This window comes from Marmota flaviventris, chromosome 5 (genome assembly GCF_047511675.1).
Source record: "Marmota flaviventris isolate mMarFla1 chromosome 5, mMarFla1.hap1, whole genome shotgun sequence".
Lineage (NCBI taxonomy): Eukaryota > Metazoa > Chordata > Mammalia > Rodentia > Sciuridae > Marmota > Marmota flaviventris.
The window spans coordinates 87,867,111-87,879,837 of NC_092502.1; the positions used below are offsets into that span (position 1 = coordinate 87,867,111).

Genomic DNA, 12,727 nt, shown 5'->3' on the forward strand with positions numbered 1-12,727 from the left:
TCCATTCCCTCTCAGCCTTAATTCAAACTCTTATTGTTGTTAGAATAATAAGGAACACATTTACTCAGAATATTAAATGCTGGGTACATAACATAGATAATTCTCACAACAAAGAATAATATCATATATTTACAGAAGAAACAAACTGAGACACAAAGAAGAAAAATAGCTGCCTGAGGTCACATAGTTCAGTAGTGGCAGGACCGTCCAAATTTAAGTCTTCCTGGCTCCAGAGGTTGCATCCTTTCTACTGTTGTAGCAACCTTCTCTTGCAGTAGCTTCCAAATTGGTCTTCCTGCATCCTATTTCACATTCTGAATCCAATCCAATCTCTACAGCAGACAAAAAATCAGCTTTAGTCTTTTAAAAATCATTTTGATCGTGAACTAACAAATACAGAAAAAGCCCAAATTTTCCTGTGTGCTATGCAGCCATTTTAAACGTCCTAAGCATATTAGTTATTCTTTTCAAGTTTATCTTTAGATAAATACTGAATTACATTGGAGTAAATACAGCAACTTCCAAAAACAGCAATCTTAAAATCAATTAATAGTTCTGATCCTATTTATCATAAAAATAAACTGGAGGGTAATTCATTGTGTGTATGTATACTTTCTTTTTCTTTCTTTCTTCCTTCCTTCCTTCCTTCCTTCCTTCCTTTCTTTCTTTCTTTCTTTCTTTCTCTTTTTTTCCTATCACTTGGGACCTTTTTCCATTGTAAGGGACCAAAATATTCTAAATGACACTTATTTAAGGCCAAAAAAAAAAAAAAAGACTGACTTGTATAACAGAGAAAATTCCAGAGGCAGAGCTCCTGCAAACATAGATGGGCTCTGGACTTTACAATGTCACTCAGCTTGTTATCCTTCTTTTGGCTCTGTCCTACCTGACTATCCCATTTTATGGGCTGCTTTCTCAAACCCTAATTCGTGATTCTTGGCACCTTCAGGTTCTCCCCTCCTGATGGAAAGATAATCTGCCCAATTTCAAGGTCAGAAGAGCTTTTCTAACAGTCCCAGAATTACTCTGATTGCCCTGTTTAAGTCACTGCCAGCCTAAAAATATCCTATGGCTAAGGAGATGCAATTCTCCAATTCTGGCGAGGGAGATAAAATTCACTTATTGCCTTTGGCCAGTGTCAGTGGCTCTGCCTGTGGAACCAGAAGATGAGGCTCTAGCCATGTAACCTGGAATAAAGTACAGAGGTAGATCCTCAGAAGAAAATCAGCAGAAAAAATGGATATTATTATAGACAGTCCTGCAAAGTCACATCTTCCACCATTCACACCCATAAAGTCTAGGCTGGCCTTATGACTCTTCTTTTTTTTTTTTTAAACAGACCTTGTTTTTAGAACCGTTTTAGATTTGTAGAACAAATGAGACCACAGTAGAGTTCCCATATACCCCTCACTCAATATCTCCTGTAATACCTTACATTTTCTATAATTAGCAAACACATATTAAAATCATTATTGACTAAAGTCCACAGTAGTTTATTTGGATTTCTTTAGTTTTTACCTAATATCTTTTTCTGTTCCAGGATTCTACCCAGGATACCACATTATATTTACTTGTCATGTCTCCTTAGGCTCCTTTTGGTAGTGAGGCTTTCTCAGACTTTTCTTGTTTTTAATGACCTTGACAGTTTGAAGGAGTACTACTTGAGTGTTTTGTAGGCTATCCCTGTATTAGAACTTGTCTGAAGTTTTCTTCATAATTATATGGAGATTGTGGGTTTGGGAGGGAAAGACCACAGAAGGAAAGTACCATTCTCAACACATAATATCAAGAATATATACCGTTGGAGCCAGACATGGTGGCACACATCTGTAATCCCAGAAGCTCAGGAGGCTGAGGCAGGAAGATTATGAGTTCAAAGCCAGCCTCAGCAACTTAGAGAACCCTGTCTCCAAAAAAAGTGGGGGTACTGGGGATAAGTGTCCCTGAGTTCAATCTCTGGCACCAAAATAAATAGATAGTAAGTAAATAAATAAATAAATAAATACTGTCAACATGATTCATCACTGTTAATATTGTCCCTGACTCATGGCTAAGGTATTCCTCTTCCTTTAGTACACTTCAAAAGTAAGCTACTATTCCCACATTGAAGGAATAGGGATTTATGCTTCTCCTCCATGAAGACAGAATATCTACATAAATTATTTCAATTCTTCTTAAGGGGTATTTGTCTATTCCTGACCATTTATTCATTTATTCAATCATTTATCAGCATGAATGCATAGATCCCAATCTTACATTCGGTATTATAATCCAATATTACTTTATTTTTGTTGTTGTTCCAGCTTCAACCATTGGGAGCTTTTGCAGTTGCCTCTTGTGTATAGTTTTCTTTTTTAGGGGGGGTGGGGGTGGTGAGAAATAGACTACAACAAAAGTGGTAATGCATGACCTCCTAAGCCAGGTCATAAAAAGGCTTACAGCTTCTACCAGGTCTCTTTCCCCCTCAGTCTGGGAGAGATGGCCCCTGTGTAAAAAGTCTACCCTCTAGTGCTTTAAGGAATCCCAAGATATCCACATGAAGAGGCCATGTGGACACACTCCAGCTCTTCCAGACATTCCAGCTAAGGAGCTAAATATGGATGGAGAAGTCACTTTAGATATCCAGCCCAGTCAAACCTTCAGATTATACTAGCCCCCGCAGAATTACTGTCTGCCTACAACCACATGGGTCCCAAACAAAAACTCCAAGCTCAGAACAACCTACAGAGTCTCTTTAGCTATGACAATAAACTGTTTAAAGCCACTAAAATTTGGGGTGGTTTGTGATGTAGCAAAAATAACTGAAATAGATGCAAAAACATACTAGACTAGATTTTTAACTCTCAACCTAGAGTTAAAACTTTTTACCCAACATACATGACAAAATGCCAGTGGACTTTTCTTCTTCTCCAAGTTATTTAACCTCTGCTATTCTAGAGGCAATATTTTCATCAAGAACATTGCTCCATACAGTTAGTCTTTCTAAAGATATTAATGTAATATTTGTCTTGAGTATCTATTGCCTGCCTAACAATTAGTCATAGCAGAGTAGACTTCTGAATAGAATTCCAAGCAGTAGAATCTTTAAGAATCCAGAAACCTGAAATATTTTCCAGGACCATGGAAGGAAATTTATTTCTATATCTGAGCCAATCTAAACTTCTATTGGCACTTTTACAAGGACTTGGGGAACACAAGTCTCTTTTGAACCAGAGAGAGAAGTCTGCTTTACTACATGCACTGTACATTTCCTGGAGTTAATGGGATGTGTGCAGGTCGGGGGAGGTGGGAAAAGAAGCCAAAATAAACCTCCAGAAGAGATAAGATTATTAGTGTTAAGATTACATTACCAAATCCAAGGAGAAGACGTCACATTTATTTTTTTTTTCTACAGGTGAAGATAGATTAGATTTCTATTTTATTCCTGATTCTTCCCTCTTCTTTATTCAAATTTCCTGTCTCTCCTTGAGGACAGTTTGCTCTCAGACATTTTGTATATAAATATATTTAAGTCTAATTAATACATATTCATTTTACCTAGAATTTGTTAATGGTTGGATTTGGCTTGGGTTTTAAGTTTATCTTGGGATAATGAACAAAGTAATGACCTAACAAATCAGTAGAATAAACAAGACAAAGAGTTTATCTTAAAATAATTAATATCTAAATATCCATATGGAGTTAAATATTAATTATATGTATACAAATATGTGTCATTAATCTGAAAACAAGTTTTACATATTCATTCCAGATTCACCTTGAAAATTTTTATTAATTTAAGTTGTCAAACAATAAAAACATATTTCTTTTATGTATTCTCCTTGCATTGCCACCAGTGTCTAGAGATACAGACTCCTTGAGGCCACAGATAGTGCTTTTGGCACCCCAACATGTAGACTGGACCTTGGGATACCTTAAATAAATATTTACTGGGTTAATGAATTAACGATTCAGATTGTAGTGATGAATGTCAGGGATCTGTGTAATACAGAGTTTCAAATAGACCAAAACTCAACCACAGTCTTGTCTGGTTTGGCCTACATATTGCTATGTTTGGTTTTGTCTCATTAAAAAGCCAATAAATTCATTTGATTCAAAATCTTTTTTAAAATGGTACACTATGAAAGTTCTCATGCACACCTCTGTTGGAATCCCCATGTCCTCCCAATTTCTCTCAAAGGTAATCCCTTTTTTCAGTTTCTTGAGTAGTTTCTAGTTTAGGAAAATTCTTTATAAATTGGTAGTGTTGTGTTCCCCTTTTAAAAATAAAGGTACAGCATTATATAGTCTGGCTTTTAATCTTGCTGATTTTTAAAAATACATTTAAAGATCTTCTTCTTTATCATCTTAAACAAGCAATTTGAACTCATTAAGTCCCATGTCCAGCCATGGCAGACGTTTGACTTCACCTAGAGAAATACTATCAATGGCAAAGTGGGAGAGCAGAGTTGGTTTCCCTAGAACATCATGTAGAAGTAGCTGAGCAGAGATGAGAACACCACCACAGAGCAATATGTCTTAAACACAGAGGGCACATCCTACATACTAGTTACACTGAATAAACTGAAAATACAGTATCCACAGATAGTTAGCTGTCTCACCCCCAGTTATACAACAGACACACACATACATACACACACACACACACACACACACACACACAAATACACACAGAGAAGACATGGAAATGCCAAATCAGTGACAATTCCAAGATTTCTAAGTGTGAAAATCTCAACACCACCCCATCTCACTTCTATCTCAACCCAACTCCCCACATCACATTCCCAGGTCCCCCACAGTCTACTTTCCAGTGGTAAATTTGCAATATGTAGTGGGAGCTCTTATTAAAAGTATATTTCCAGCCCTATCCCTTGGAGATTCTTATCTAGTTTTGAAACTCTGCTTTTGGGGTCAGGGAAGTTTGGGAAGACTGTTGTTCTAAGGCATTGCTAGATACTTTCTCATGCCTGTGTTAAAATAGTTCTCTTAGGGAGAAGTCATTATAATTAGACACTGAGTACCTTATTATGATGTGCCTTCCAGAGGCTTTTCTTTAAACTATCTCAACATTTTTATTTTTTTTTAAATTGACAGGTAAGATTGTGCATATGTACCACATACAACATATTGTTTGAAAGTATATGTGTGTCTGTGTGTGTATGTGTGTATGTGCTATGGAATGACTAAATCTAACTAATTAGCATATGTATTACTACATATCATTACCAGTTATCATTTTTTTGTATTGTGAACACTTCACATCTACTCTCTTAGCATTTTTCAAGAATACAATATATTGTTAGCTATAGTCACCATGTTGTACAACAGAACTCTTCATTTTATTCCTAACTGAAATTTTGTATCCTTTGATGAACATCTCCCCAGCAAACCTTCCAACAACCCAAACCCCCAGTAACCACCATTCTACTTTCTACTTCTATAAGTATTTCACAGAATTTTAGATTTCAAATGTGAGAATATACAATATTTGTCTTTTTATACCTGACTTATTTCACTTCGCATACTCCAATTATATCCATTTTGCTGCAAATGGCAGAATTCCATTTATTATAGTAGAAATGTGAATATATGCCACATCTCATTCATTCATCCATCAATGGGCACCTTGATTGATTCCATATCTTGGCTATCGTGAATAAGGCTATCTGTAATGGACATGGGTGAGCAGATACCTCTTTGCCATATTGATTTCTTTCCTTTAGGTATATGCCCAGTAGTGGGATTATTGGATAGGGTAGTTCTATTTTTAGATTTTTTAAATACTGCTTTCCATAATGGCTATACTAATTTACCTTCCCACTAGTAGTGTATAAGAGTTCCCCATACTCTGCATCCTCTCCAGCATTTACTATTTTTTGTCTGTGATTATAGCCATTGTAACTAAGGTAAGATGCAATCTCATTGTGGCTTTGATTTGCATTCTACTGATGACTAGTGATATGAAACTTTTTATTAATATACTAGTTGATCATTTATATGTCTTCTTTTACAAAATGTCTATTCAGATCATTGCCCATCTTCTAATTGGATTTTTTTCTGTTGCATTGTTTTGATGAATAGTTTGCAAATATTTTTCCTAATTCTGCAGGTTGTCTCTTTACTGTGGATGGCTTCCTTTGCTGTGCAGAAGCTTCTTAGTTTGATGTAGTTCCATTTGTTTATCTTTGTTTCTGTTGTCTGTGCTTTTAGGGTTTTATCAAAAAATCTTTGCCTATGCCAATATTTTGAAGTGTTTCTCCTGTTTTCTTTCAGTAGTTCAATAGTTTCAGGTTTTATATTAAGGTCTTTGATCTATTTAAAGTTGACTTTTGTATATGGTAGGAGAGAGGGGTCTAGGTTCAGCTTTCTCATATGGACACATTTTTCCCAGCATGGTTGATTGAAAAGACTGACTTTTCTCCAATGCATCTTTTTGGTGCCTTTGTCAAAAAGCAGTGGGCTGAAAATATGCAGATGTTTATTGGTTCTCTATTGTGGTCCATTGGTGTAACTATCTGTTTTTACTCCAGTACCATGCTGTTTTGTTAACTCTAACTCAGTAGTGTTTTGAAGTCAGGTACTGTAAACTCCAGCATTGTTCTTTTTCTTCATGATTACCTTGGTTATTCTTGGTTATTCAGGGTCTCTGGTGATTGCGTATGAATTTCAGGGTTATTTTTCTATTTTCCATACATAATGTCATTGATATTTGGATAGGGATTGTGTTGAATCTGTATGTTGCTTTGGATAATATAGACATTTTCTATATTAATATTAATTCTCCCTATCCATGAACACAATATATCTTCACATTTATTTTTGTTCTTCAATTTCTTTCTCAATGCTTTATAGATTTTGGTGTAACAATCTTTCATCTCCTTGGTTAAATTTATCCTTTCAGTGGATGGTTGGTTTAGTTTTGGTAGCTATTAAAAACAGGAATGTTTGCTTGATTTCTTTTTCAGATGGTTTGCTGTTAGTGTATAGAAACACTACTGATTTTTGTGATTTTATTTATTGTATTTTACTGAGTTTTCTCATTAGTTCTAAAAGTTTTTCATGGAATATCTAGAGTTTTCTAAATATAAGATCATGTTATCTACAAACAAGGACTTAACTTCTTACTTTCCAATCTGTTTGCCATGTATTTCTTTCTCTTGCTTTGTCTGCAACCTCCAATACAATATTGAATTCTAGTAGCTATTTTAAAGAAATCCTCTTCTAGAGAAGTGATACCCAATATTATTCACAATGATAAACATAAGATGTTAATAATTGGTTGGCATAGTAGAGAAGGCCACTCTCAGACACAGACAACAGACCCAGGAAAGATGGCAAGGTGAAAGGTGTTTTTTCATGGAAGAATGTTTTTGGAAATTCTACTTTAAAGTGTCTTAAGGAAAGAGGAAAAGGTAAACTAACATTTCTTTAGTTCTTATATGCCTGTCATTATCCTTAGAACTAAGGTTTTGCCGGGTACATTGATGCATGCCTTATAATCCTAGTGACTCAGGAAGCTAAGGAAGGAGGATCGCAAATTTGAGGCCAGCCTTGTCCACTAAGTGAGACCCAGTCTAAAAATAAAAATGTTTTTAAAGTTTAGGGACGTGACACACTAGACAGGCATGTGTGAGGCCCTGAGTTCATCCCCCAATTCTGTAAAATTAAAGAAAAAAAACTAAAGTTTTTATCTTGCATTGTAATGTACTAAGCATAAATGTGTATTAATTCTCTATCAAAAAGTAAACCGCACTGACATAGTCATACTTGGAGCAAATATCTTCCAAGGATAGAGTCTTAACTAAGGTTTCTGGCTCCCAATGTTTTTGGGGGGTTGGGGTTTTTTTAATTTTTTAATTGTTTATAGTCCTTTATTTTATTTGTTCATATGTCGTGCTGAGAATTGAATCCAGTACCTCACACATGCCAGGCAAATGTGCTACTGCTGAGCCACAGCCACAGCCCTTTTTTTGGGAGGGGTTGTTTGTTTTGTTTTGTTTGTTGCCATAGTCTCAAATAATAACTAATAATATATCTTAAAGACTAAAGAATTTTTTTTAAATATTTGTTTTTTAGTTGTACACAACACCTTTATTTGGTTTATTTATTTTTATGTGGTGCTGAGGATCGAACCCAGGGTCTCGCACATGCTAGGCGAGCGCTCTACCGCTGAGCCACACCCCAGCCCAAAAACTAAAGAATTTTTAAGAACTCAAATGATACAACTTTCCCTGGGTACATTTTGGCTTCAATCCTAATTGCTGAGTTATCTGAATACAATCCTGTTTATGGTAACCAGTCTCCAAGTTGGCTTCCAGAGACCTGTATTCCTCTTCCCACATTTCTTCAGTACTGACCTGTATAACCAGTAAAATATAGCAGGAGTGATGGTATGTGACCTAAAAGTTTAGGTCACTCACTCTGTAGGGAGCCCATCATCATGCCATGGGGACACTTGAATAACCCTAGGGAGAGGCTCACCTGGTGAGAAATATCCAAGAGTCATGGGAGTCAGTTATATCAGAAACAGTTCCTTCAGCATGGATCAAACCTTCAGATGACTGTAGTCCTAGCAGATGTCTTGACTGCAAACTCATAAGAACAGCCTCATTCAGAATCCCCTGGCTAATATGCTCCCATATCCCTGATCCCCAGAAACTATGAGATAATACATGTTTGTTATTTTAGGACACTAACTATTATAGTAATGTTACACATCAATATATAATTAATATAGGTTTCTATCATATAGATGAAGAAATCAAAGCAAAAAATAGTAAACATTTGTCTCTTCTGTGATTTATCTTGTTACAGAACATAGCCATTTAAGAGAAGTAAAATTAAAAAAAAGAATTTTTGATTTTTGTTGACATTTCCAAGTATTACTAACTTTTAACTTTATCAAGGACTAGTGCCAAACATTGAAAAAATAACAGGGGAATGTCATTTCAAATACATAGTAGGGAAAAGTATTTTTATGAATTTGATGTTTGAACCAATATGACTGAAAAAATGAAATAATCTACCAAGTGGGCGGAAGCGGTTTTGTAAATAGAGCTCCATGCTGTTGCCAGACTCTGACATACCGCCTCAGATGACAAACTACTTCTGCAAGCTAAAGATGAAGCACATGTTTGCCCACTGGTCTATCAAATAGACATGGACCATCTGTTAATTACCATCAGAAAACTGGAGAGACAGAAAGTAAATGGAACTGAATTTTTCTGTGTCCAAGGTAATATCTCTTTTATTTCCTTCTCCTTTCTTTTTTCCTTCCTTCCTTCTTTTTCTCTCTTTTTTCTTTCCTTTCCTTTTCTCTCCTTTCTTTGTTATTTTCTAAGGGAAAAAAGCCCTTAGCTAGGTTCTGAAACAAGTTCATTTAAATCTGGTATCTTTTTGATCATCCATATAAAAATATTTCCAGGAAAGCAATTAACAACTAAATGGAAATATGGCGAGTAGGTCATAACTACATGATTAAGTTTTCAGTGCGATATCAGGACAGTAAATCAGTAAATATTTTCATGGCACACTCATTTGGGCTTACTTTTGCTGAATGCTTTATAATCATTTTTATGTATGACCAATTAAGGCAATATGGTATAATAGATTCATTCTCTCAGTCACAATTTCTAAATGAGGAAACTCAAATAAGATTGACTGCATAAATGACTTTTGTAAGTATTAAGGCTAAACCAAGGTAATATCAGGCAATATTATTTAGATCTTGGGCATTTGTCTTTACTATAGCAAATCCTAGGTGGGGGTGAGGAGTGGAAGGGAGAAGGAAAGAGTACCACTTTAAAATAACCTTTCCCCTTTACCTTCATCTGGACATCTAGAATACTTAAGCTCTTTCCAACCTTCTCTAATTCTTTTTGAGGTACTTCAAATAGTGTTACTTGGTGTCTATCCTTATGTCCTAACTTCAGGATGTTCATAATCCTATCCTATCTAAAAGATGCTGACCAAACATGAGCTTGCAGGCAACTATTTCAACAAGCAGGTCCATTGCTCCCTATCTCATGAAACTCATTGGCACGCGACAAGCAGTTCCTGTATCTCTACCCCTAACATTTGCAGTATTGAGGCAGGAATACAGATGAAGACCCGTATTTTAAAGTCATAAATCAGACTAGCACATTATTAGCTAAAATTTGGCCTATCATCCTATCTTGATAAATAACTTCATAAAAGCAAAATTCTTCAAATATAAATAAGGCAATGGATTTTTTTTTAGAGAGAGAGAGAGAGAATTTTTTAATATTTATTTTTTAGTTTTTGGCGGACACAACATCTTTGTTTGTATGTGGTGCTGAGGATCGAACCTGGGCCACGTGTGCGCATGCCAGGCGAGCACGCTACCGCTTGAGCCACATCCCCAGCCCAGGCAATGGATTTTTTTATGACGGAAAGTCAGCAAAATCAGAGACTATACAACTGAATTATTATAACACACTGAGTAGTGTGTTAATGGACAGTGATATTTGGATGAGCAATAATATCTATTATTGTTAGATAACATACTGTATATTTATTCTATAAAATATGTTTTCTTGTCTTTGATTCAGCAATTACTAATTATATTGTTGTAATCAAGATTTCTTATAATTTGTGTTTCATAACAGGAAATGCCAAATTACAAAACCTCTCTTGAGAGCACAAGATGGTGGAATAGAGGAGGGAGGTACTTCCCACTTGCTTTGCTGTTTGCAATTTGTACAATAGGAATATAGCTTCATAACCAGGTGAGTTCCTGAAGAACCATTGTAGATCATTAATTTTTTGTCAGAGATTTGGAGAAGCCCAAAGATAGTGGTGTAGTTAACGCAGGATATAAAGAAATACTCCCAAGACCAGCAGGGACAGTGGTGCTCTGTCACCAAAAAGCAAGGGGTAACACAAAGGGAAAGAGAAACACAGCAGAAAAATTTGACACACAAAATGTGCTCCATATTTCTCAACTGCCAAGTGAAGAGCAGAGGTGGATATTCAGCTAAAGGAGTTAATGCCAAACTTTGTTCTTATGGGAACCTAAGAGTACTTAGCAAATGCTTTCTCACTGTCTTGCCATTGCCTGCTATGTTACCTAAGGAACACCTGACAAATCATAATCCCAAAACAGTTATACAGCATAGTGGATCCAGGGGGATTCAAGACAGAGGTGCAGAGGAGAGGCGCAATCTACTCTTTTGTTGAGTCCTGCAGCGTGCAGAACAGCCAGCAGAAAAGGATCAGGAAAATTATCCAGGCAGTGTGTTACACTGGGGACAGGAGAGGGCAACAAGATTTCCATTTGATCTCTGTGATGTGAACAATCAACTGAGAGGGAGGAGACTGAACAGATGGGCATGATTACATTCTAGAATAGAGACTTGGAATTCATATTTGAGTGACAGGCAGACTACAGGAAACCTTCTGTGCACCTTCCACCCAGACTGGTCTGTCACCTGGCCCTAAGAGTAGAACTCTGAGGAGATACTGGAAGCCCAGATGCCCAGCTGAGATCCTAGGGGTGTAAGAATTTAAGCACTTCAGAGTTCATACCCCAGACAAAGGTCCAAAGGTCCATTTAGAACTTGTCCCCAGCAGCTGGAACTTCTCAAACAAATCTCTACAATACTTCCAACCAGGAAGAGCAGTGATCTAAGATGTCCACGCAAAATCCCAACAGAAGGTACTTCCAGTTCCATCCTCCCTATACTGGAACAGAGAAGCTAAGAGCAATTTCAATGGAATATACTTCCAATTTACTACAACAGAGTGGCAAAATCACATAAGGGCGTTGGGCTTAATATGACTCAGCAATGGTTCCCTCTAAGAGGAGCACAGCTTAAGAAGTAAGAGACATAAGAAAAGTCTGGAATAGGAGAATAGGATGCAAATACTCAACCTCAGATCCCTCAAGGGAAAAATTTTAAGCATTTTTAACTAAGAATTTTTCTTTCTTTCTCTTTATTATTAATATTTTTAATTATTGTTCTGCTTTATTTGCTGATTGTTTCATATATATATATAAACACACACACACACACACACATGTTTTCTAGGGTTTCCCCCCCTATTTCCTCATTTCCTTTCCTTTTATTAATAAACTTATGCTATTTCTTTCATTTTTTTTAAGAATAGTACTTTTTTTTCTTTGTTGTTTGTTTGGGGTTCGTGGTCTTTTTTTCTTATTTTTGAGTTTTCTTGTTTGATACGTGGGTGTGGGGTTGGTGTTGTTCTGCTCTACTTGCTTGCTTGTTTTATTACTCTTATTTTCCTCACTTCTCCCTCTACTAGCAAAAAATCTTACTCTCTCCCTTCTACATCTTCTCTTCCTCCCTCTTTAGGCCCTTCGTGCATGACCTTACTTCTACTTTGTCTCCTCTCATTTTTTGAATATTTCAACCTTCCTTTTGCCTTCATACCCCAACTTCTTTGCTCTCAAGGAACTATATTTTTAACACTCTTTTAATCCCTGTAGTCTATCCCTTTGAGGAATAGTATAAGGCCATTCAGAGGAAATGCTATCATAGCTGGCCCCCACGGGTGAATCAAAACAACAATTCAGCACCAACAAATAGAATCTATAAAATTTAGAAGAGCGAAGAACTCTTTTACTTAAAACAGGTGATCTGAGCTGTGGGTTGAGGGGCCTGCTGACACTGTAGAGGACACACTGAGATCAATTAAATTCAGACCAAAGACATGTACAGGCTGAATGCAAAAGGATAGAAAAAGA

General features: G+C 36.3%; 1 long non-coding RNA gene and 1 other non-coding gene across 2 annotated transcripts in view; both read right to left on the reverse strand.

Moving 5' to 3' along the window:
- Positions 1–12,727, reverse strand: part of LOC114086478 (uncharacterized) — a 194,122-nt gene that overhangs the window by 118,718 nt on the left and 62,677 nt on the right. The gene's annotated exons all lie outside the window — the stretch shown is intronic.
- Trnaa-agc (transfer RNA alanine (anticodon AGC)) lies at positions 8,113–8,184 on the reverse strand. Its single transcript has one exon. It is a non-coding gene; the product is annotated as a tRNA-Ala (tRNA).